This window comes from Phyllobates terribilis, unplaced genomic scaffold (genome assembly GCF_046119375.1).
Source record: "Phyllobates terribilis strain yellow unplaced genomic scaffold, ASM4611937v1 Scaffold_3__8_contigs__length_932513732, whole genome shotgun sequence".
NCBI classification, from domain to species: domain Eukaryota; kingdom Metazoa; phylum Chordata; class Amphibia; order Anura; family Dendrobatidae; genus Phyllobates; species Phyllobates terribilis.
Window position 1 is genome coordinate 468920293 of NW_027362763.1, and position 22351 is coordinate 468942643.

At 44.4% G+C, this 22351-nt stretch overlaps 1 long non-coding RNA gene across 3 annotated transcripts in view; it reads left to right on the top strand.

Moving 5' to 3' along the window:
• The first annotated feature begins 4792 nt into the window (after positions 1-4792).
• The window catches only part of LOC141258175 (uncharacterized), a 78363-nt gene continuing 60804 nt past the window's right edge, over positions 4793-22351 (top strand). The window contains exons 1-2 of one of the 3 annotated variants that reach the window (XR_012318222.1): positions 4793-4927; positions 5167-5236. This is a non-coding gene — a long non-coding RNA (uncharacterized lncRNA). Of the gene's footprint in view, positions 4928-5166; positions 5237-15666; positions 15779-22351 lie in introns of all 3 variants that reach the window. The other 2 variants (XR_012318223.1, XR_012318224.1) reach the window with 2 other exon arrangements.

A 22351-nucleotide genomic window follows, 5' to 3' on the forward strand; every position in this document is an offset into this window, starting at 1 on the left:
GTGTCAAGCAGCTGGATGGGTGGGCATGTTACTTCTTTTAGATAGTCTTACTTACCAACAGCAGATCACAATACTAATGCACTACAAGATGCACACAACCCCCACGATAAAGGCTGAGGCAGCACAGGTTCAAAATACTAATAAAACAGCCACTCACAAACCTACCATCCATGGAGGGGGCAGTTGCCTAGTATTATAAATCCACACAGAAAAGGCTTTCATAGGGTGCCAGTCACACGTGTGATGCACAGTGTTTGGCTTACAGCCTATTAGTACACCCTAGAAGAGGGATGTCAAACTCAAAGAAACACAGTGCCAAAATGAAAACTTGGACAAAGTCACGGGTCAACCAGTATACAGGATAATGTGCCCCACGTAGTCTTCCATACAGTATAATGGGCCCCACATAGTGCTCCATACAGTATAATGGGCCCCACATAGTCCTCCATACAGAATAATGGGCCCCACATAGACCTCCATACAGTATAATGGCTGCACATAGTCCTCCATACAGTATAATGGCCCCACATAGTCCTCCATACAGTATAATGGCCACACATAGTCCTCCATACAGTATAATGGCCCCACATAGTCCTCCATACAGTATAATGGGCCCCACATAGTCCTCCATACAATATCATGGGCCCCACAAAGTCCTCGAGGCAGAAAAATGGTCCCACATAGGGGTGGTGGTTCTGGAGTCGCAGGCCAAATATAATCACTCTGAGGGCCTGATTTGGCCCATGGGCCAGAGTTTGACACATATGCCCTAGAAGGAGGACACTCCAAGTTACCCAGCCTACATTAATATGCATGAGAGACCTCAAGTTTATTTAATAGAGAAATGAATAAAGGATCTATAGCACGGAAAAAGTATGGCCACCTTTCTAATGAACTCACCTTTCCAATGACTGCAGCAGCAAGGAAATCAGTGATCAGAGTGTCAATGGCTTAGACCAATGTCTACCAGGCATTTATGGCATATTCTAAATACAAATGCTTCTCACTAAATTAGAATATCATCAAAAAGTTAATTTATTTCAGTTCTTCAAAACAAAAAGTGAAACTCATATATTATATAGAGTCATTACAAACAGAGTGATCTATTTCAAGTGTTAATTTCTGTTAATGTTGATGATTATGGCTTACAGCTGTAGCGCCCCGAGGGTTCGGTCGCTACAGAGGTATTGCACCTCAACCAGAGGTGTGATATCCCACTCCCGGGTAAGGATGGTGTGTGGACCGGGACTCAGTTAGCTGCATGCATCACACACACCCCATTTTCGGGGGACAGCTCAACGGTGCACCCATTAGTACAGTAATGCAGGCACGACAGAATCTGTCCCTGGCTGGAGTGGGGAGGGGGGAGGAAAACCCAGTGATGTAGGAACAGGAGGGGACGGTTTCTGAGCATAAGTAGGAGCCCATTGGTTGCAAGTCACCCGGGCTCATACATAGAGAGGGAGGTATAAAAGGTGAGCACCATCTTAGTTCAGGGGAGAGAGTGCAGAGAGTTGGAGAAGAGAAGGAGTTCAGCCAGAGAGGGCTGACAGGGAGCTGTGGCTCAGTCTGGGCCCAGCTCCACGAGGCAGGCCTGGAGTGGAGGCCAGAGCCAGAGGAGAGGAATGGAAACAGAAAGGAACAGAAAGGAAAGTAAGAAGGAACAGAACACCAAGAGAGGCCCAGAGACACGGAAACAGAAGGAACCCTAAGGACCCAGGAGATTGCGGGTGATGGGTTTGCAGAACAGGGTACCAGATCCCAAGTTGGTGGAGGCGACTAATCCTCAGCCAAGGACCGGCGGTCATGACCATTTACTGGTGCGACCCCTCACTACACCTACTAGAAACGCACACCACGTAGGGTCAGGGAAGTGGACATCCAGCCTCCCAAGAGAAGACCCGAGGCAGCTGGACAGAAGTAGTGTCACTGGTGGGGCATGGCTGACGAAAGGATAGAAGGGAGTCCTGTGCCACACTCCGGAATTGCCTGGGGGTTGATCGAGCCCCCTGCCTGGTGGACACAGCACGGCTCGGGCGGTCCTACCTGCGCATAAGTGACTTGGATGAGAACTGTGAGTAAAGAACTTGAACTGCAATACCTTGTCTCTGTGCTTTCTCACCGCATACAGCACTACTAGTGCTGGGACGCCCGCACTATCACCCCCACCATCTACTACACTGCCCTGGGGCTGCACTCCTCCCGTGGGGAGTTACACGACCTCAGCTGCATACACCATCAGCCCCAGCGGTCTGCCTTGCAGCGGCGGTTCGCACTGACCACAATCCACGGGTGGCGTAGTCGGACATTAAACCATAAAAACCCCATAAATAGACTGCCACCGGTTTGACCACCCTGAGCCACGGGATCGAGTCGCCGCCACGGTGACTACAACCCCCAGCGTCCACAAAAAGGGCCCGGTTCCGGGTTCCCCACGCGGCCCAGGGGGCGCGTCACAGCCAATGAAAACACAAAAGTCTTTATTTCAGTAAATTAGAATAATTAACAAAAATCACCTGCAAAGGCTTCCGAAGCTTTTAAAAAAGTCCCTTAGTCTGTTTCAGTAGGCTCCACAATCATGGGGAAGACTGCTGTCTTCACAGATGTCCAGAAGGCAGTCATTGACACACTCCACAAGGTCCCAGAGTTCCAATTTTCATTTGAAAATCAAGGTCCCAGAGTCTGGAGGAAGAGTGGAGAGGCACACAATCCAAGCTGCTTGAGGACTAGTGTGAAGTTTCCACAATCAGTGATGGTTTGATGAGCCATGTCATCTGCTGGTGTAGGTCCACTGTGTTTTATCAAGACCAAAGTCAGCGCAGCCGTCTAGCAGGAAATTTTAGAGCACTTCATGCTTCCCTGTGCCGACAAGCTTTTTGGAGATGGAAATTTCATTCTCCAGCAGGACTTGGCACCTGTCCACACTGCCAAAAGTACCAATACCTGGTTTACAAACAACAGTATCACTGTGCTTGATTGGCCAGCAAACTCGCCTGACCTTAACCCCATAGAGGATCTATGGGGTATTGTCAAGAGGAAGATGAGAGACACCAGACCCAACAATGCAGACGAGCTGAAGGCTGCTATCAAAGCAACCTTGGCTTCCATAACACCTCAGCAGTGCCACAGGCTGATCGCCTCCATGTCACACTGCATTGATGCAGTAATTGATGCAAAAGGAGCCCCGACCAAGTATTGAGTGCATTTACTGAACATACATTTCAGTGGGCCAACATTTCAAATTTTACAAACATTTTTCAAGCCTTTGTTATAAAATATTCTAATTTACTGAGATAATGACTTTTGTGTTTTCATTGGCTGTAAGACATAATCATCAACATTAACAGAAATAAACACTTGAAATAGATCACTCTGTTTGTAATGACTCTATATAATACATGAGTTTCACTTTTTGTATTGAAGAACTGAAATAAATTAACTTTTTGATGATATTCTAATTTAGTGAGAAGCACGTGCAAGGTCTTTAGTTATAAATCAATAAGTTAATAAATAAAGAAAATAAATACATAAATACAAAAGCTATGTTAAAATTCAGTACTATAATATTGTAGAGAGGAATAAACAGTTTGTGCCCTTGTATTAATTAGGTTTAGTTGTGAATGGCGGAGATAGAAGTAGTATGAGACTATTAAAAGGTTTTCCAAGGATAATATATAGTAAATGGCAACAACGTGTGATACATAAGGCTTTCTCGGCCTTCTTGGATCCTCAGTGATTCTACAACAGGTGACAACGGGCCCCTTGTCTCCCAATAGGTGGAGATCATGGTGAGTGAACCCAAACCTATGAGACATTAAAGGGAATCTGCCAGCAGGGTTTTGCTACCTCATCTGAGAGTATTATGATGTAGAGAAAGACACCCTGAATCCAATGATGTTTAGATTACTGGGTGCAGCGGTTCTAACACAATCAGAGTTTTTAGATGTATCATGAAGCAGAGCTGATTAAGCTAACCCCACCCACACTAGGCTCTCTATGTACATTGTCTATTAATAGTGAGCTGCTTATCACAGGAGGGTGAGTGGTCAGACGCCTTGGCACATGGCGGCTGGTCACAGCAATGATAATGTCCTAGTGGTAAAACCTTCAGTGTAAGTAAACAACAGCACACAATCTGATGTGATACATCCCTGAATTCTGTATTTTAACCCTTACCTCACGCTGTCCTCAGATTACATAGCAAGAACCTGCAGACAGATTCCCTTTAAATTGCAGATTTATGCAATTATCCTCTAAGTCTTGCTGATAGTTTTTCACCTGTAAATGTGACAAACATGATACATTGGCGTTCATTAAATTCATGCAAATATTTGCACAGATGTATAATGTGAGCATTGTATTCCAATGTACGTACACAGTCAACATATAGCAAACAGGCTGAAACTTGTTGGAGACATAGCGGCATTATTTTTTCCATTGTTATTCACCTTTTTCATCAATAACAAGGGCAGGCACGAATAAAAAAAATTCTGTGTTTCTTCAGAAAATTACCTGTTGTTTAAAGGGGTTGTGTGGGAATATATTGATCATTTATCCTTTGAATGCTATTTAGTTTTACAAACGTCATTTAGTTATTCATTAACTTATTGATTTATAACTAAAGACCTTACTGAAGGGATCTCAGCAGCCTGCAGGGGTTAATATCTCAATGAAGCTCATAGCAAATACATAAGAAAGATATGGACTGTTTGAGATTCTTATCCACGCGGCAGAATGTTCACAGTTCAGCTAACTCAAATATTAAGGAAGTTTTCTTCAGTTTATTAATAGCTCTTGTTACTAAGGTTGTCAGAGTTATACTTTTAGTGCTCCTCCTTCCTGGTGGCGCACACCTGTCTGTCCGACCTTCTATTGGCTCCTTCTGTTTCTAGGCTGATTCCTTTGTTCCTAAGGCAAAGTTAGAAAAGTAAGTGTAACCTGTTTGCACTGCTCTCCGTGCTTCACTTTTTCACTCTTTTTTTTTGTTTTGACAAAAACAATTCCTCTGTATGAACTTGCCATGATTGATTACAGGGAAAGTATGTAGTGGTGAATTCTGCTGACGGTGTTACTGGCTTCAAGTGTTCATTGTGGATGACGTGCCGGACGTGTTCATAAAGCAGTAGAGAATAGAGAGTTTAGCGATCTGTTCCTTTTACTTTATAGGGCCATAATACTTCTGGAAGAAAACACTTATAAACAGATCAGGCTAAAGAACAGCACGCTTTCCTTACAGGTACATTACGACCTTCTTCATGATATTTCATGACTGTCAAAGCATAAGTGAAAATTACATCCAACGGGGGCGGACACAGACAGAAGAGGACCCTTGTCTAAGAACAGTATACGGGACCTTTACAAGGCAGTGATGCCCTTCATGTGTCTGTGACAGTGGCCCCTTTACTTTTTGGGCCCTTGTGTAACTGCACAAGTTGCAATGATGGTGTGTCTGCCCCTGACGTCCTACAATCTGAAAGCTCAAACTGACCAATCACGTACAATTATTCTGGCATAATGCCATGTGTATGCTCAGAACTAAGTTGATTATACCATATAGATATTATAGTAATTTTAATTTTGACCTGCACCACTACAGTATTTCAGAGTGCCCAAGTCATAGCCAATAACCAAAAGCCAGTAGTTAGGCTATGTTCACATGATGCGTTTTTGCAGCGTTGTTTTGCTGAGTTTTTTTATGCAAATTTTCAGCTGTGTTTTACAGTACCAGGAAAGTCTATGAGATTTCAGAAATCTCATGCACACATCATGTTTTTTTTTTCCTGACTATTTTGTCAAATAGCTGGGTTTTTGCAAAATGCTGCATGCCACTTCTTTCAGCGTTTTTTCAAAGCAATGGGTAGTGCAAAAACGCTTCAAAAACATAGCAAAACGGGATAACTGCATTTTTGGAGCGTTTTGCACTACCCATTGCTTTCTATGGGTGAAAAACACTGCCAAAACCTGAGGAATTTGAATCAGGTTATTTTTTATCAGCTTGCACAAGAGACAAATGTACCCTGGCAAAAACGCAGTAAAAAACAAAGCAAAAACTCATCAAAACCTGCTTTTTTAATGTCAAAGAGCAAGTTTTGCTTGCAGAACAAAAAAAAAAAAAAACACAGCAAAAATGCAATGTGTGAACATAGCCTTAGTTAACTGGGTTATCAAGGAATATATCATTTTTTTTACTACGGATCTAAGAACTAACAGGCAGGTAGTTTCTATTGGCACGCATGTTGTGCCTTGCGCCGATGTCTCACAGCACAGAGCAGTCACAGACCACTCCTGCCGGTGATTATTTTCCGCTCTGCTCTGTTGATGGGGCGTGACTGCCGATGTCATGCTGATTGACAGCCAGCTCCCCTCTGACTAACTGCGCGGAGCCAGCTGTCAATCAGCATGACATCAGCAGTCATGCCCATCGACTGAGCAGCCCAGAAGAGGAAGAGCTGCTCTGTTGACTTGGAGCAGCTGAATTGCTGAAAGGAGTGGTTGGTGGCTACTCTGAGTCGGCGCCAGGTAGAACGGGCAGGTGATTACCTCTGTTTCCAACTACCTGCCTGTTTGTTTTTTTTACTATGGGCCTAAAAACTAAGAGCCCTGGATAACCCCTTTAATGTTTGCTAATATAAGTCTCAATGACTCGGCTTACGCTGCTTCTTTTTAATATAAATGTATTCTGGAGCAAGCACAATAATTATACTCTCCAATTAGCACATCGAGTTCTGACTCTTCAATCCTTCTTGTGTCTTAACTGCAAGGCCAAATAGTTCTCAGACAAGTTGCATGGTTAAATGGAGCTATGAATTATGCTTCTGTTACTAAGCAAAAAATATTAGTCCTTTAATCTTTTTATCTTGAGATGTGGTTAAAGCAGGATGAAAATCCCACCCAAATCGGACATCTCCCCACCCCATTTTTCCTTACAGAGTTTTAATGACTAGCCAAGACGTAGAGGATGACTGCGATAATATGGTGACATTCCTTTGAACTTCCTGCCTATGCCAACTACAGTTCCATCCCATCCTGTTCTTTGCGTCCCAGGGGAAGTTCTTTAACAAAAAGCTCATACAAAGAAAATGGCTGAGTCAGCAGAATACAAGTGATGCAGATGGAGTGTATGAAGACTTCTGAGCACTGTCATCGATGTACTTGTAAAACAAATTTTAATTTTGCTCTATTAACACTCTACACCCCTTCTTATACTTTACATATATTAGCTTTTAAGTATTAAAGAGATTCTCTAGGTTTTTAAAAACTATCCTAACATCAAGCAATGTAATAAAATTAAAAAAATGCCTATTAATCATCTGTTAAATTCCCTGTGCCATTCTAGTGGTTCCTGCCAGTACACAACGGCGATGGGTGCATGTACTGCATGAGACTAATGAGGCTAGTGACTGACTGCTAGAGTCACATGTACAAGACACTGTTTCTGAAGCATAAGTAAACCAGTGGAGGTCATTGCATGTCAGCTAATGTAAAAGGAATGTGTCAGCAGAATGTAGAACTTGATTCTAGTGATGTGTCACTTAGTGGGCTATGTGTTGCTGTTTCAACAAAATCAGCATTTTATAAGCAGGAGATTATCACTAGAGGATCAGATGTTTAGTGCCTCATAGTCAACTGCTCTGTGAAACCAGGCCCCCATCACTGATTAGCAGCTTTCTGTTAAGGTACAGTATACACAGAAAGCTGCCAATCAGTGGTGTGGGCGGGGTTATACAGGGCTCAGCATTTAGAGAACTGCTAGATCTGCATCAGAAGAAACAGTGATTGTATCAAAATAATAGCATGCAGACGAGAAAGAGACACATTACTGAAGTTAGGGTCTCAGCCCCTACACCATGCTGATCTTAATTACATAGCAAAAACTTGCTGACAGATTCCCTTTAAAGGTGAGTATTACATATTTTTTAAATCCCAGACATCCCCTTTAAAACACAGCATTTGCTATATTCTGAAACATTATCGGGAACTGATTTGTGCTTTCATAACCTTTATCAATTAGTCTTTATGGAAGAAGACAGGAACTCTAATGCCATCTATTAGATGTAGCAATTCTGAAAACCAATATCAACCCTTTAATGTCCTAGCCACTTGACTTAGGATAAGAAACCAAACTAGATACTCCATTTGAAGACACATTTTTCTGGTGTTTGTCATCTAATCAATGCAAGGCCAGGGAACTGATTTGGCTGGGTGAGAGGCATCTGACAGGGTGTATAAGGGGTAAAGTTTCTCCTTGTGGAGAGTGAGAAGTCGGTTTAAGTAGACTTATAGGCCATGTAATACTCCTCTGGGTATTTAAATATGCCAATATTTTCTTCAGAAAGGAAGAGGACAAGAACTCTAGTGCCACCTACTGGAAGTAGCAATACTAAAAGACAACTTATTATTTATTGGCCTTTGGGGTTGGTCGCGAGCCATGGAGATTTGATGGATGGACACATTTAGGGGAAGATCAATCTTGTGCAAGCCTAGATAGTTCCACCAGGGTCTTCTCTGTCATTATCTTGATAGTATCAAGCCATCGGCCATGATGTCCTTCTCTTTGATGTGTCCTAAGTAGGATATCAACGCTTTATTGAGCATAGCCACATGACTTAGGATAAGAAGCTGAGAGACATAATTAATGACACTTGTAAAGCTCTTAGATTAGAACCATACAGTCACATGACTGCTGTGGAACACTATGCTGTGCTGTGATTATTTATTATGCTTTGGCTATACAGTGCCATCATATTCCACAGCACTTTACAGACATTATCATCACTGTCCCCATTGGGGTTCACAATCTACATTCCCTATCAGTATGTCTTTGGAATGTGGCAGGAAATCAGAGAACCTGGAGGAAACCCACGCAAACACAGGGAGAACATACAAACTCCTTGCAGATGTTGTCCTTGGGGGAATTTGAACCCAGGACCCCAGCACTGCAAGGCTGCAGTGCTAACCACTGAGCCACAATGCTATCCGCTGAGCCACCTCGCTGCCCATTGGTGTGGTCACAACATATGATGGACACTATGTGCACTATAAACAGACAAAATAACAAACATATTTGGAACAGTAAAAGGGTCTTCTGTGATTCATAACAATCTTGGAAAGCCCCTTTAATTCAAGATGTCTCATGTATAATAACTTGTTCATATAAAACTAATCAGAGCTGCCCACAACAACCAAGATTCAGCTTTTATCTTTAGGGTATGTGCACACGATGCAGAAATGAAGCAGAAAATTTCTGCATCATTTCTGCATCTCCCTGGCAGAAAAAACGCATGCAGATTGTGCATGCGTTTTTCCTGCAGAATACATGTGGATCCACATGCAGATTGACATGCGTTTCCGAATGCAGATTGACAAGCGCTTTCCAGGCGATTTTAGCATCACCTGGAAAGTGCTTGACAACTTGTCACACTATATAAATCCATGCAAACAGCATGGATTTATATAGTGTGACCCGAGAGAGTGTATATACTTACCTCTGATGGCCCGCGCTGTCCTGCTTTACAAAGTTCCCGGCTGCCGGCAACTTTGAATTGAAAGACCTGCCGACGTCAGCGTCACGTGACCCGTCACATGACTCTGACGTCACCGCAGGTCCTACAACTCACAGAAGGTAAGAATACATTTATTTTTTATTTTATTCTTGTTTTACAGCTTTTTTAATGGTACCTGGGTGTGGATGAGACTCTCCTCTCCTCCACACCCGGGTACCATCCGCATATTAGAACGCGCCAATAACGCAAGTACAAATGCTGTCTTGCGGAATTGGCGCGTTCTAATGCAAGTCAATGGCGGCGAAATCGCCGCGTTTCCGCAAAATTAATTGACATGCTGCGGATTTTTGACCGCAGCGTTAACGCTGCGTAAAAATCCGCATCATGGGCACAGCACATGCGGATTTCCATTGGGGAACATTGCTTCCCTTCTACCATGCGTTTTTCATGCGTTTCCGCGGCGTTTACGCAACTGCAAAAACGCCGCGGAAACGCATGAAATACGCATCGTGTGAACTCAGCCTTACAAGGCAGTTTGCTATGGGTAACACTGTCTGAACTCGTTTTCAGTCATAAAGCTTTGCAACACAAAAAATCACTGATTTGGACTGACAATCTGATGTACAGATGGTTTTATGTCTCTGACACTGTATAGCACATGGTGACAATTTAAATACAATAGGTTATAATTAAAACATTTATGAACCCTACTAAACTCAAGACATATGGAAAGTTGTGTTCCTTGCCTCTATGATGCCGTATATCAATCTGCAAAGCTGACATCAGCTAACAGGCTTAAAGGCAATCTGTCACCAGGTTTTTGCTACCCCATCTGGGAGCAGCATGATGTAGAGATCGAGACCCTGATTCCAGCGATGTGTCACTTGCAGGTCTGCTTGCTGTTATTTTGATAAACTCACTGTTTTCTCTGCTGCAGATTTAGCAGTTCTCTGAATATAGAGCTCTATAACCCCACCCACACCACTGATTGACAGCTTTCTGTGTACACTGTACATGGGCAGAAAGCTGCCAATCATTGGTGGGGGCAGGGTTATACAGAGCTCATGAATATTGTTACACGCATGCCGCTGGGTTCAGATAAGGGTGAGACAGGTTACATGAATTCTTTGGAATCCTGGGGGAACCGTTACTCAAGGCGACCATAGACCATGTGCTGCAGCTTCTCTCGGGCACACAGGGGTATTGACCCTCAGGCACAGACACGTAGGTTGTTTCACTTGCAGACCAGTCACACTTGACAAGAGTCCTCATAAACGGTAGAACAGTAGCATTTAATAAGAAGCCGCACAGCCAGTGCAAGTTAAGTCTTATGAGCAACAGGCTCCAGTGACAAACAGTACAGTTTCCTTAGCAGCACAGCAGTTCCCAGTCTTCCCTGTAGTACAGGAGAGCACAGTTCTAATGCAAAGGCACATTAATGAACACAGCATTCTTTACAGCACAGTGAGATGGAGGAAGGGGGGTTTGCTTAGGGAGATAATCCCTGTGACACCATTTCTTACAGTCCTTATCTTTCTGCTTGATAATACTCTGTAATGTTAGTTCAGTAACTCTACCTGACCTGTGCTTAGATTCACTTGTTGTTCACTCCTGACTTGTATCTTTTTCACTTGCAGGGGCGCTTCTGTCAGATGCAGAACACACACACCACCTTTCTCTTCCCCTGCTAAAACACTCCCCTTCTCCTGTGACTGTGTTAACCCCTCTAGTTGCTGGATGCTTCTGGAGCACAACACTTCCTGTCTCATGTGCTTGTGTTGCTTCTAATAGTTGCGGAATGCTTTTAAAGCAACAGCACTACTTCTGCATGTCACAATATGCTTGACTTCCTGGCAGCAGGCCAAGTAGTCCTCTAATAATAATCTCCTACTGATTAAAGCACCACTCCAGCATTTTGTTTCTTTTCATTGCTGGAGTAGTGCTTTAAGGCCAGAATCACACTAGCGTATGGCATCCGATGCGATATGCTAATGACACTTGGCTCTTGCTCTGCTCGACCGTGAGCTGAGTGTCATGCTACTGTGGTCCGATCATCTCGCATGAGAGAATCGCAGCACATGTGCGGAGGAGACGGAGAAAGTAATTTCTCCATCTCCTCCATGGCCTGACTCGGCTTATATTGGGATTACATCCGAGTGCAGTCTGATGTTTCACACGCACCCATAGACTTGTGTGGGTGATTGTGAGCCGAGTCTCGCTGCAAATCGCAGCATGCTGCCATTGTTCACTCATGACAAATCGGGATGAGAAAATAATCACTGATCTGCAATTGATAGCAAGACCCGGCTCACATGCACCCACACAAATCTATGGGTGCGTGTGAAACATCAGACTGCACTCATAGCAAAATATTGGGTTTAGTGCTCTCCGATAAAACATCGGATAGCACTTGGCCATGTTATACGCTCATATGAGCGAGGCCTAAATGTAAGTCCTCTGCCCCTGGTCATATGCTCACTCTTCGGAGTCTTCACCATTTTTCGGCACCTCTCCGGTTCCCATGGCACCATCTTGTGAGCTCAGCTTCTGACTGCCCGGAAGTCAGAAGCTACGTCACAAGCTTTCAATGCAAGTCTATGAGAGCCAGAACGAGACTAGAACATAGACTTGTATTGAAAAGTGACCTCCACGCAGCTCCATGAAACACTGAATTTGCCAGCTGGTCACTTTTCGCTGGAGACCGATGGGAGCGATGCTGTAAAACGATGAAGGCGGCAGCAGGTGAGTATGAGACAGGACAGGGGAATTACATTTAGGCCACAGCACCACTATCAGTATTTGGTCAGTATTTTTTCTCAGGAGTGGGAGCCAAAACCAGGAGTGGGTGATAAATGCAGAATTGGTGACTTGTTTCTATTATACCTTTTTTCTGATTGTTCCTCACCTGGTTCCTCACCTAGTCCTGAGAAAAAATACTGACCAAACACCGATAGTGGGGCCATGGCCTTAAAGCACCACTCCACCGATTTCTGCATATGGCTGGGTTCACACACTGGCACTGCAATTGCTTTGACATGAAGAATGGCCTATGCAGCAACAGGAATGGTTTGCAGCTAAAAGCAATTTAATTGTTAATGGCCCCAGTGGTAAACAGCTGCAAACCACATGGCAATTAGAGATCAAAATATTAGCTTTTATTAATTTTAAAACCACACCACTCTGCACAATAAAGCCGTTTTAGCTGCAATGAATCTGAAACGCGTGAACCCAGCCTAAGAATATACAGTACAGACCAAAAGTTTGGACACACCTTCTCATTTAAAGATTTTTCTGTATTTTCATGACTATGAAAATTGTACATTCACACTGAAGGCATCAAAACTATGAATTAACACATGTGGAATTATATAGTTAACAAAAAAGTGTGAAACAACTGAAAATATGTCTTATATTCTAGGTTCTTCAAAGTAGCCTTTTGCTTTGATGGCTGCTTTGCACCCTCTTGGCATTCTCTTGGTGCTCCAAAAACTCAGTGTAAACACACACTAACTTACACTGAATTTTTGGGTCAGAAATTGAGCAGACGCCCGACAAATTCTCCTCATAATCTCCAAACTCTAAGTTTTGAGGATTTTTCAGTTTCAATATAGCCATGAAGCATGTTGTTACATGCATACAAGATCAAAACCACCATCAATAGATGAATGCGGAGCCAGATTTACCGTCAGTACATGAATGCGGCGCCAGAACCACCGTCAGTACATGTATACAGCACCAAGCCTAGTACAGCGATCAATTGCATTGTCAGGTAAGCGCCATATACACTTGTATCACATGAACCTATCCTTAACAATGGTATGGAGATTCTGGAAGTTGTTGTTACCAGCCATCGTACTTTATTGGGGACTTCTTTCCTGACTGGAGTTGATCCCATCCCTTTTGTCTCCACGCAGTACAGATACCCTGATAAGATTTCATGCCCAGAGCTCATCTTTTCAGACTGCCCTTTTCTTTGTCTTCTTCAGCACTTCCTGACACGGTGCACTTAAAAATAAAAGTATCATTATGCTGCTACATAAATGAAAATATCTTCCATGCAAAGCCACTGAATAAATAATTGCCCCTCACAGTACTTCCTGCACAAAATATCCCCCACTTTGCTCCTCTCTTTAATATCCCCCACACTGCCCCCTATATTTTAATACATAGATGATAGTCATTACTGGCCCAAGGATCAACAGTGTCATAAAAAAAACAACTTTTGGGATGTAACAAGTGTACAGAATACAGCAGCTAAGGGTTAATATCGGCTCAGCGCTAGGTAGCTGTATATTGTACTTCTCTTTCTCTGCATCAGTTTCCTGCAGTTTAGCCACAAACTGTAGGAAGAGAAGGCAAACTTATATTCTTGCTCTTTGACAATGCAATCAGGGAGTTTCCCTGATAAAATTAATTTAAATTGAACAACAAAAAAAACAAGCATACAAGAAAAAAAACAATATTTTTATGCAGAACTTGAATAACAAAATTGACATTTAAATGGGTTTTCTATGACCTTGCCATTGAAAGCCTATCTTTAAGACAGAACCTCAATACACTATCCCTGCAGGCTTGACTCCTGAAATGAAATGGACTGAGCTGCAGTACCAGTCACAGCTGCCACCAAAGGGTATGACATCAATATCAAAGTCCTGAAAAACACTTTTAAAATATTAACTGTGTATTGCTAACAATGTTTATTGACTAGATTCAGTACTTAGTGAAATGGGCTTATCTTGTGTGTGTGTGTGCAGGGGCGGACCTACCGCCAGTGCAACTGCATCGGGGCCCGGCGGTGCAGGGGGACGTTTGCCGGGCGGCTAATGATGAGGGCAATCTGGCCTGCTTCTCGGAGCTTGAGGCTCCGGGGGGCCAAGGGCCAGATTGCCCTCATCATATGCAGCGGACAGGGAGCAATCCCTCCAGCTCCGTTGCCATCAGGAGGAAAATGGCAGCGGAGCTGCAGGGATCCATCCTCTGCTTCCTGCCTGGCGCTTCCTCCCTGACACAGGCCCACGCTGCTTGATGACGTCATCATGCAGTGCGGGCCTGTGTCAAGGAGAAAGTTACGATGAGGAGGATGCTGCAAGGGAGCAGGCTGAGAGGTAAGTTGTGTATTTTTTTATACAGCAACGCTGGGAGAGGAACAAGAGAATGAGGGGTGGTGGGGGAGAGCAATGATGGGGCTGGGGTGAGCAATGATGGGGCTGGTGTGAGCAATGATGGGGCTGGGATGAGCAATGACAAGGTTGGGGTGAACAATGATGGCGATGGGGAGAGAAATGACGGGGCTGGGCTGAGCAATGACGGGGCTGGGGTGAGCAATGACGGGGATGAGGAGAGAAATGATGGGGTTGGAGTGAGCAATGACGGGGCTGGGGTGAGCAATGACGGGGCTGGGGAAAGCAATGACGAGGTTGGGGTGAGCAATGACGGGGCTGGAGTGAGCAATGACGGGGCTGGGGAGAGCAATGATGAGGCTGGGGAGAGCAATGATGTCGCTGAGGTGAGCAATGATGGGGCTGGAATGAACAATGATGGGGCTGGGGTGAGCAATGATGGGGCTGGGGTGAGCAATGATGGGGCTGAGGTGAGCAAGGATGGGGATGGGGAGAGAAATGACGGGGATGGGGAGAGAAATGATGGGGCTGGTGTGAGCAATGACGGGGCTAGGGTGAGCAATGACGGGGCTAGGGAGAGAAATGATGGGGATGGGGAGTGCAATGATGAGAATGGTGGGGATGGGGAGAGCAATGACACGGGTGCTGGGGGAGAGCAATGATGGGGGTGCTGGGAGAGAGCAATGACGAGGGTGCTGGGAGAGAGCAATGACGGGGGGGCTGGGAAAGAGCAATGACGGGGGTGCTGGAAGAGAGCATTGATGGGAGTTTCACTTTGCTTGTACTATAAAGCCTTGTATATTTTCCGTGTGCACATAGCCTTACAGTTAATTGGGGAGAGTCACAGAGACTGAATAATTTATATTATTGGCTGGTGGAGATTATTGTTAATGAGGGGCACAGTGCTGCTTATCACTTTATATTTTGATTCCTAAGTGGCTAATAGTATATTAATGAAGGAGGGGTGCATATCTGTAGTCAGGGGGGCAGAGCGGGGGAGACACATGTATGCATACAATATATGTGACCTTGTTTTTTTCTAGGCTGGAGATCATCGTGACAAGACGAGTCGTGGCTGGGAGATGTCGACATGAAGGTCTGACCAGATGGAGAAGAAGCAGCAGAAACCGACTCTGATCAGATGAGACGTCAGCGGTAAGTGCCTGGATGTAAATATTATTCTGTATCTGCACTGTGTGACTTGGAGTGATAATGTTTTCTATAAAATCCCTTAGGCCACATTCTCACATTTGATTGAAATGTCCGTGTGCTGCCAGATTTTTTTATCGGATGGTCCACGGACTCGTAGAGTTTTATAGATCCATTCACACATCCATGAAAATCATGGATCTGAGAATGAGATCCGAGAGGGTCAGAGACTGTCCTGTTCTGATCCGATTTTGAGGATTAGAATAGGACATGTTCAATGCGTCTGTAAAAACGGGCAGCACACCGACACTGCACACGGATACAGGAATGTAGCCTTATTATGTATAGCACAGTCCCTTAGTATATAGTGTACTCACTTATTATGTATAGCGCCATCTTTAGTTATATAGTTTCCTCTTTTATTATGTATAACACCCTCCGTTATTACCTACCATCTTCTCTAGTTATATATGGTGCCGTCTCTTATTATATAGCTTCCTCTGCTGTTATATACAGTGAAGTCCCTTACATAGCGTATTCTTGTTATTTTTGTCAGTCACAGCGCCCTCTTTTATTGCATAGTCGTCTCTTGTTAGATATAAAATAACTGCTGATGGAGCAGCCGGTGACCAGAAGACCCATCCATCAGCCTCCTCGAACAGAAAAGAAGCTTTCCCATGCTCCACCAGCCGTCATTGCATTATATATCTAACAAGAGAGGACGGTATGTAATATAGACAGGGGGCTATAAATAATCCAATATGGAAGGGATGGTGCTGTACAAAACAAGAGAGGGCACTGTGTAATAAGGGGCAGCAATATACATAATAAAGGAGGCTATGTAAGAGATATATATGTGTGTGTGGCTATATATACATCTGTAGCTTTGTCACCATAAAAGGTGGGGGGCCCAGACACATTTCTTGCACAGTGGCCCCAAGCAGTCAATGTCTGCCCCTGTGTGTGTGTGTATATATCGAATCACAACTCTGACTGTGTGAGGGAGAAAGTATGTCTACAACAACTATTGTCTAAGTGCTTGACCAACTAAAATGAGAAAGTGCACGAGATTTCATGACTGTTTAGGTCTTATGGATTTAAAGGGGTTGTCAGAAACTAACACTGATTTAATTCTAAATGCCTATTTATGTAATAATCTAATTGCTTTTCTAATATACCTTAACCCCTTCGCAACCTTGGGTTTTGTCGTTTTTGCTTTTTCGTTTTTTGCTCCCCTTGTTCCCAGAGCCATAGCGTCTTTATTTTTTGGACAATATGGCTGTGTGAGGGCTTATTTTTTGCGGGACAAGTTGTACTTTTCAACGCCATTACTAGTTTTTCCATATCGTGTACGGGAAAACGGTAAAAAAATTCCAAGTGAGGTAAAATTGCAAAAAAAGTGCAATACCACAGTTGTTTTTTATTTTTTTTTTTTACCACGTTCTCTGAATGCTAAAACTGACCTGCCATTCTTATTCTCCAGGTCATTACGAGTTCATAGACACCAAACATGTATAGGTTATTTTATATTTAAGTGGTGAAAAAAAATTCCAAAATTTGGTAAAAAAAATTTAAAAAAAAATAGCGCCATTTTCTGAGACCAGTAGCGTCTCCATTTTTCGGGATCTGGGGCTGGGTGAGGGCTTATTTTTTGCGCGCCGGGCTGATGTTTTTATTGATAACATTTTGGGGTAGATCCAATGTTTTGATCGCCCGTTATTGCATTTTATTGCAATTTTGTGGCGACCAAAAAACGTAATTCTGGCGTTTAGAATTTTTTTCTCGTTACACCGTTTACCGATCGGATTAATTCTTTTTTTATATTGATAGATGGGGCGATTCTGAACGCGGCGATACCAAATATGTGTATGTGTTTTTTTTTTTTTATATATTTTATTTTGAATGGGGTGAAAGGGGGGTGATTTAAACTTTTATATTTTTTTTATTTTTTTAATATTTTTAAAAACATTTTTTTTTCACTTACTGCATGCTTCAATAGTCTCCATAGGAGACTAGAAGCAGCAGTTGTCTGATCGTCTCTGCTACATACAGGGGACCAGCAGATCCCCTGCATATAGCAGAAATGGTCCTGTGCTATGAGCGCCGACCACTAGCTGGCGCTCATAGCGACGAGATCATGACAACCACAGGCGTCTGCTGCAGACCCTGGGTTGTCATGCACGCCCATCGGTGACCCGCGATCACGTGACGGGGTCGCCGGTGGGCGGGGCTTATGACGCGCAACCCGGAAGCGCGCGTTAAATGTCGCTGTCGGAGATTGACAGCGGCATTTAACATGTTAACAGCCGCGGGTGGATCGCGATTCCACCCGCGGCTGTTGCGGGCACATGTCAGCTGTAAGAATCAGCTGACATGTGCTCGGTTCAGTGCGGGCTCAGCGCCGGAGCCCTCACTGAACCGGGGGTACGCAAATGTGCGTACTAATACGGCAAGGGTTGGAAAGGGGTTAATTAAAATTCCCCTACTATTACTTCTTTACTCTAACTGATTTATTTTTGTATCAACGTCCTGTTTGATGACATTTCGTATGAGAATCTCCAGGGCATTCTGGGATACTCAAACAAAATGTCATAAGCGGGCAAGGGCTGCGGTCATTGCCATTACCTTGTCTCAACCCTGAAACAAAACTTCATCAGTGACGACCGTTTCAGGGGCTGGGCTAATTCCGGCTTTACTGAGCATACTTCAGTTGTCAATTCTGACGTATTGTTAGTGGGATCTTTTCACTGTTCAATATTCTTTTTATTGCAGTGACAGTGCGCTTGACTTGCCCAGAGGGGATATGTGGGAAACTCGGTACCCGGGCCTTTACCTTCTTTGTAGGATGTCACGGCAGTCGGCTCCCGGGCCCGTCCTCTGGGGTCACTCTTTAAAAGGGGTTTTAGTGTTTTTAGTTTGTCTCGTGACGCCACCTGTGGTTTCCGGTAATAGTTACCGGCGCTGCTGCAGACCTCCGGGGGTGATGGAATGGCAGCTGGGATGTTTCTGCTCCCCACAGGCGGAGCGGGCCCCCGGGGCAGTGTAGGTGCAGATGGTGATGCTGGGCATTGTAGTGCAGGCACGGTAGGGTGATGGAAATAACAGACAGAGACAGTGGAGTGCAGTCATCCGAGTTTACTCACAGTTCTTTTCAGGTTCCTCGGGTACACTGTCCAGGTGTCGACTCCCATGTCGCACTGCGTTTGCCAGGCAGGGGGTTCAGCACTCCTTCAGATATATTAGAAGCACTTAACAGGACCCCCTTTCTTTATGTTCCTTCCTTGGCCGACTTCCCGCGCTGGGTCTTTTCCCTCCTGCCCTGTGCTCCCCACACACAGTCCCAATCGGGTGCTCTGAAGTCCCTCTGGGCAACCTGGAGTTCCTGGACCTACTTGATGCCCTTCACGGCGACTAGGGTGAGGCTGTGGCAACTGCACCATGGAAGTGCAGAAGCCTCCGGTTTTCCAGCCGAGACCTGGAGTAACACGGCTGGTCCAGGGACCGGTTCCCTTCCTGCGGCCTGATCCCTCTGACGCCTGGCAGATTCGGGCGTACGGGTGCCGTCCTGCACTCACCTTACCCCCTGGGATCCCTTCTGTTACCAGAGCCTTTCTCCTCTACTCCCCTCCTGGGCCTCTCTTACTAGGCCCCATTTATGGAGCAGAGCTCCTGAAGAGACTCTGCTCCCCTCCACTCCTCTCCTTACTACTCACTGACTGCACAGCCCTGCACTGCCACCCTAAGATGGCCTCCCTTTATATATACAGTGCCTACAAGTAGTATTCAACCCCCTGCAGATTTAGCTGGTTGACACATGCGGAATTAACTTGGCATTGTGACATTTGTACTGTAGATCAGCCTGGAAGTGGGAAATGCACTGCAGCAAATTTTTTATTTTTTTTTTAAATGTAAAAACTTAATTCAGAGTGTCATTTATTATTCAACCCCTCAAACCACAAGAATCCTGTTTGGTCCCCCTAAAGTATTAAGAAGTAGTTCAGGCACCAAGAATAATGAGCTTCACATGTGTGGATTAAAGATCTCTTTTGCCAGCCTTTTCTGACTATTTAAGACCCTCCCCAAACTTGTGAACAGCACTCAGACATGGTCAACATGGGAAAGACAAAGGAGCATTCCAAGGCCATCAGAGACAAGATTGTGGAGGGTCACAAGGCTGGCAAGGGGTACAAAACCCTTTCCAAGGAGTTGGGCCTACCTGTCTCCACTGTTGGGAGCATCATCCGTAAGTGGAAGGCTTATGGAACTACTGTTAGCCTTCCACGGCCTGGACAGCCTTTGAAAGTGTCCTCCCGTGCCGAGGCCAGGCTTGTCCGAAGAGTCAAGGCTAACCCAAGGACAACAAGGAAGGAGCTCTGGGAAGATCTCATGGCAGTGGGGACATTGGTTTCAGTCAATACCATAAGTAACGTACTCCACCGCAATGGTCTCCGTTCCAGACGAGCCCGTAAGGTACCTTTACTTTCAAAGCGTCATGTCAAGGCTCGTCTACAGTTTGCTCATGATCACTTGGAGGACTCTGAGACAGACTGGTTCAAGGTTCTATGGTCTGATGAGACCAAGATCGAGATTTTTGGTGCCAACCACACACGTGACGTTTGGAGACTGGATGGCACTGCATACGACCCCAAGAATACCATCCCTACAGTCAAGCATGGTGATGGCAGCATCATGCTGTGGGGCTGTTTCTCTGCCAAGGGGCCTGGCCATCTGGTCCGCATCCATGGGAAGATGGATAGCACGGCCTACCTGGAGATTTTGGCCAAGAACCTCCGCTCCTCCATCAAGGATCTTAAGATGGGTCGTAATTTCATCTTCCAACAAGACAACGACCCAAAGCACACAGCCAAGAAAACCAAGGCCTGGTTCAATAGGGAAAAAGTCAATGTGTTGGAGTGGCCTAGTCAGTCTCCTGACCTTAACCCAATTGAAAACTTGTGGAAGGAGCTCAAGAATAAAGTCCACATGAGACACCCAAAGAACCTAGATAACTTGGAGAAGATCTGCATGGAGGAGTGGGCCAAGATAACTCCACAGACCTGTGTCGGCCTGATCAGGTCTTATAAAAGACGATTATTAGCTGTAATTGCAAACAAGGGTTATTCCACAAAATATTAAACATAGGGGTTGAATAATAATTGACCCACACTTTTATGTTTAAAATTTAATAAAATTCAACTGAGCAACATAACTTTTTGGTTTGTAAGATTTATGCTTCTGTTCATAAAACCTACTCTCGTTTGCAGTTTGAAGGCTCTAACTTATTTGCATCTTATCAAACCAGCTAAATCTGCAGGGGGTTGAATACTACTTGTAGGCACTGTACCTACTATTCAAGTGCTCCCCTGTTCTGCGTCCTCTACCCACACCCACTACTGGTTCCCCCTCTCTTTGGTTCCCCCCACTCCAGCCAGGGACAGGGCTCAGCAGTAACACAGTGCATCTTGCCCTTCCAGCCGGCCTGGAGTAGTGTAGTGTTGAAAGCGGGTGTTGGGGTCCCGGGCAGTACTCCTTCCTTACCTGAGAGAAGGAGATGCCACACCTCAGGTGAGGTGCAGTACCTCTGTGGCGACTGAACCCTCAGGGGCGCCACACGCTCCTACGCCAGCTCTGATCAGAAGTGACGAGTTGGCAAGAGAGTGCATTGTCAGTGTGCATTGAAAGTAGATAATCTGGTGAACAGAGACCATCCCCACACCCAAAACCAATGTGACTTTTGAGGGCTTGACTGGTCTTTGCTCACCGGGTTATCTCCTAGTCCTTACAATGCGAACTGATAATGCACTCTCTTGTCGACTCGTCACTTCTCATCAGAGCTGGCAAATTCCCTGTGCATTTAAAAGAATATTGCACAGTGACAAGATCCTACTCAGCATACTTTGGAATTAACAAACGACTCATGCACAGTAGAGCAGGGACTGGGAATTTTCAAACATGAAATATCATCAAACAGGAAATTGGTAAAAAAATAAAAATAAAGCAGAGAGAGTAGAGAGGGAATGATAGGGTATTTTTAATTAAAGTATATTAGAAAAGCAATTAGATTATTACATTAAATAGATAGACATTTAGGATTAATTCAGTGTTAGTTTTATGGCCTAAGGAGATTAAATTTAGCTTTAAAGCTACAAAAAAAAACCTAAAACCTGTTTGTTATAACCTAAACACTGCACTCCATCGCAAACACAACATGCAAAGTACAGCAGGTGGCAGTTTCATGCTGTTGGGATGTTTCTTTACAGTAGTTATGGAAACCGTGTGAAAGTAGAGGGTAAAATTAATGATGTACATTACAAGGAGCTTCTTTATGAAAGCCTGCTGTAATTTGCAGGAGAATTGCTATATGGAGCCTAATTACACGGTAAACCAAAGCTGCACAAAAATGCCTCAAAGGGAACCTGTCACCAAGAAAATGCAATGTGATCTTCAGGCACCATGTTATAGAGAAGGAGGTGAGCAGAATGATATGTGATTTTTCGAGAAAAGATGCAGTATAACCTGTCATTTATTCATTTACATCTCTGCTCTTTCTGGGATTTCCGGTCCAGTGGGCGGGGCTAT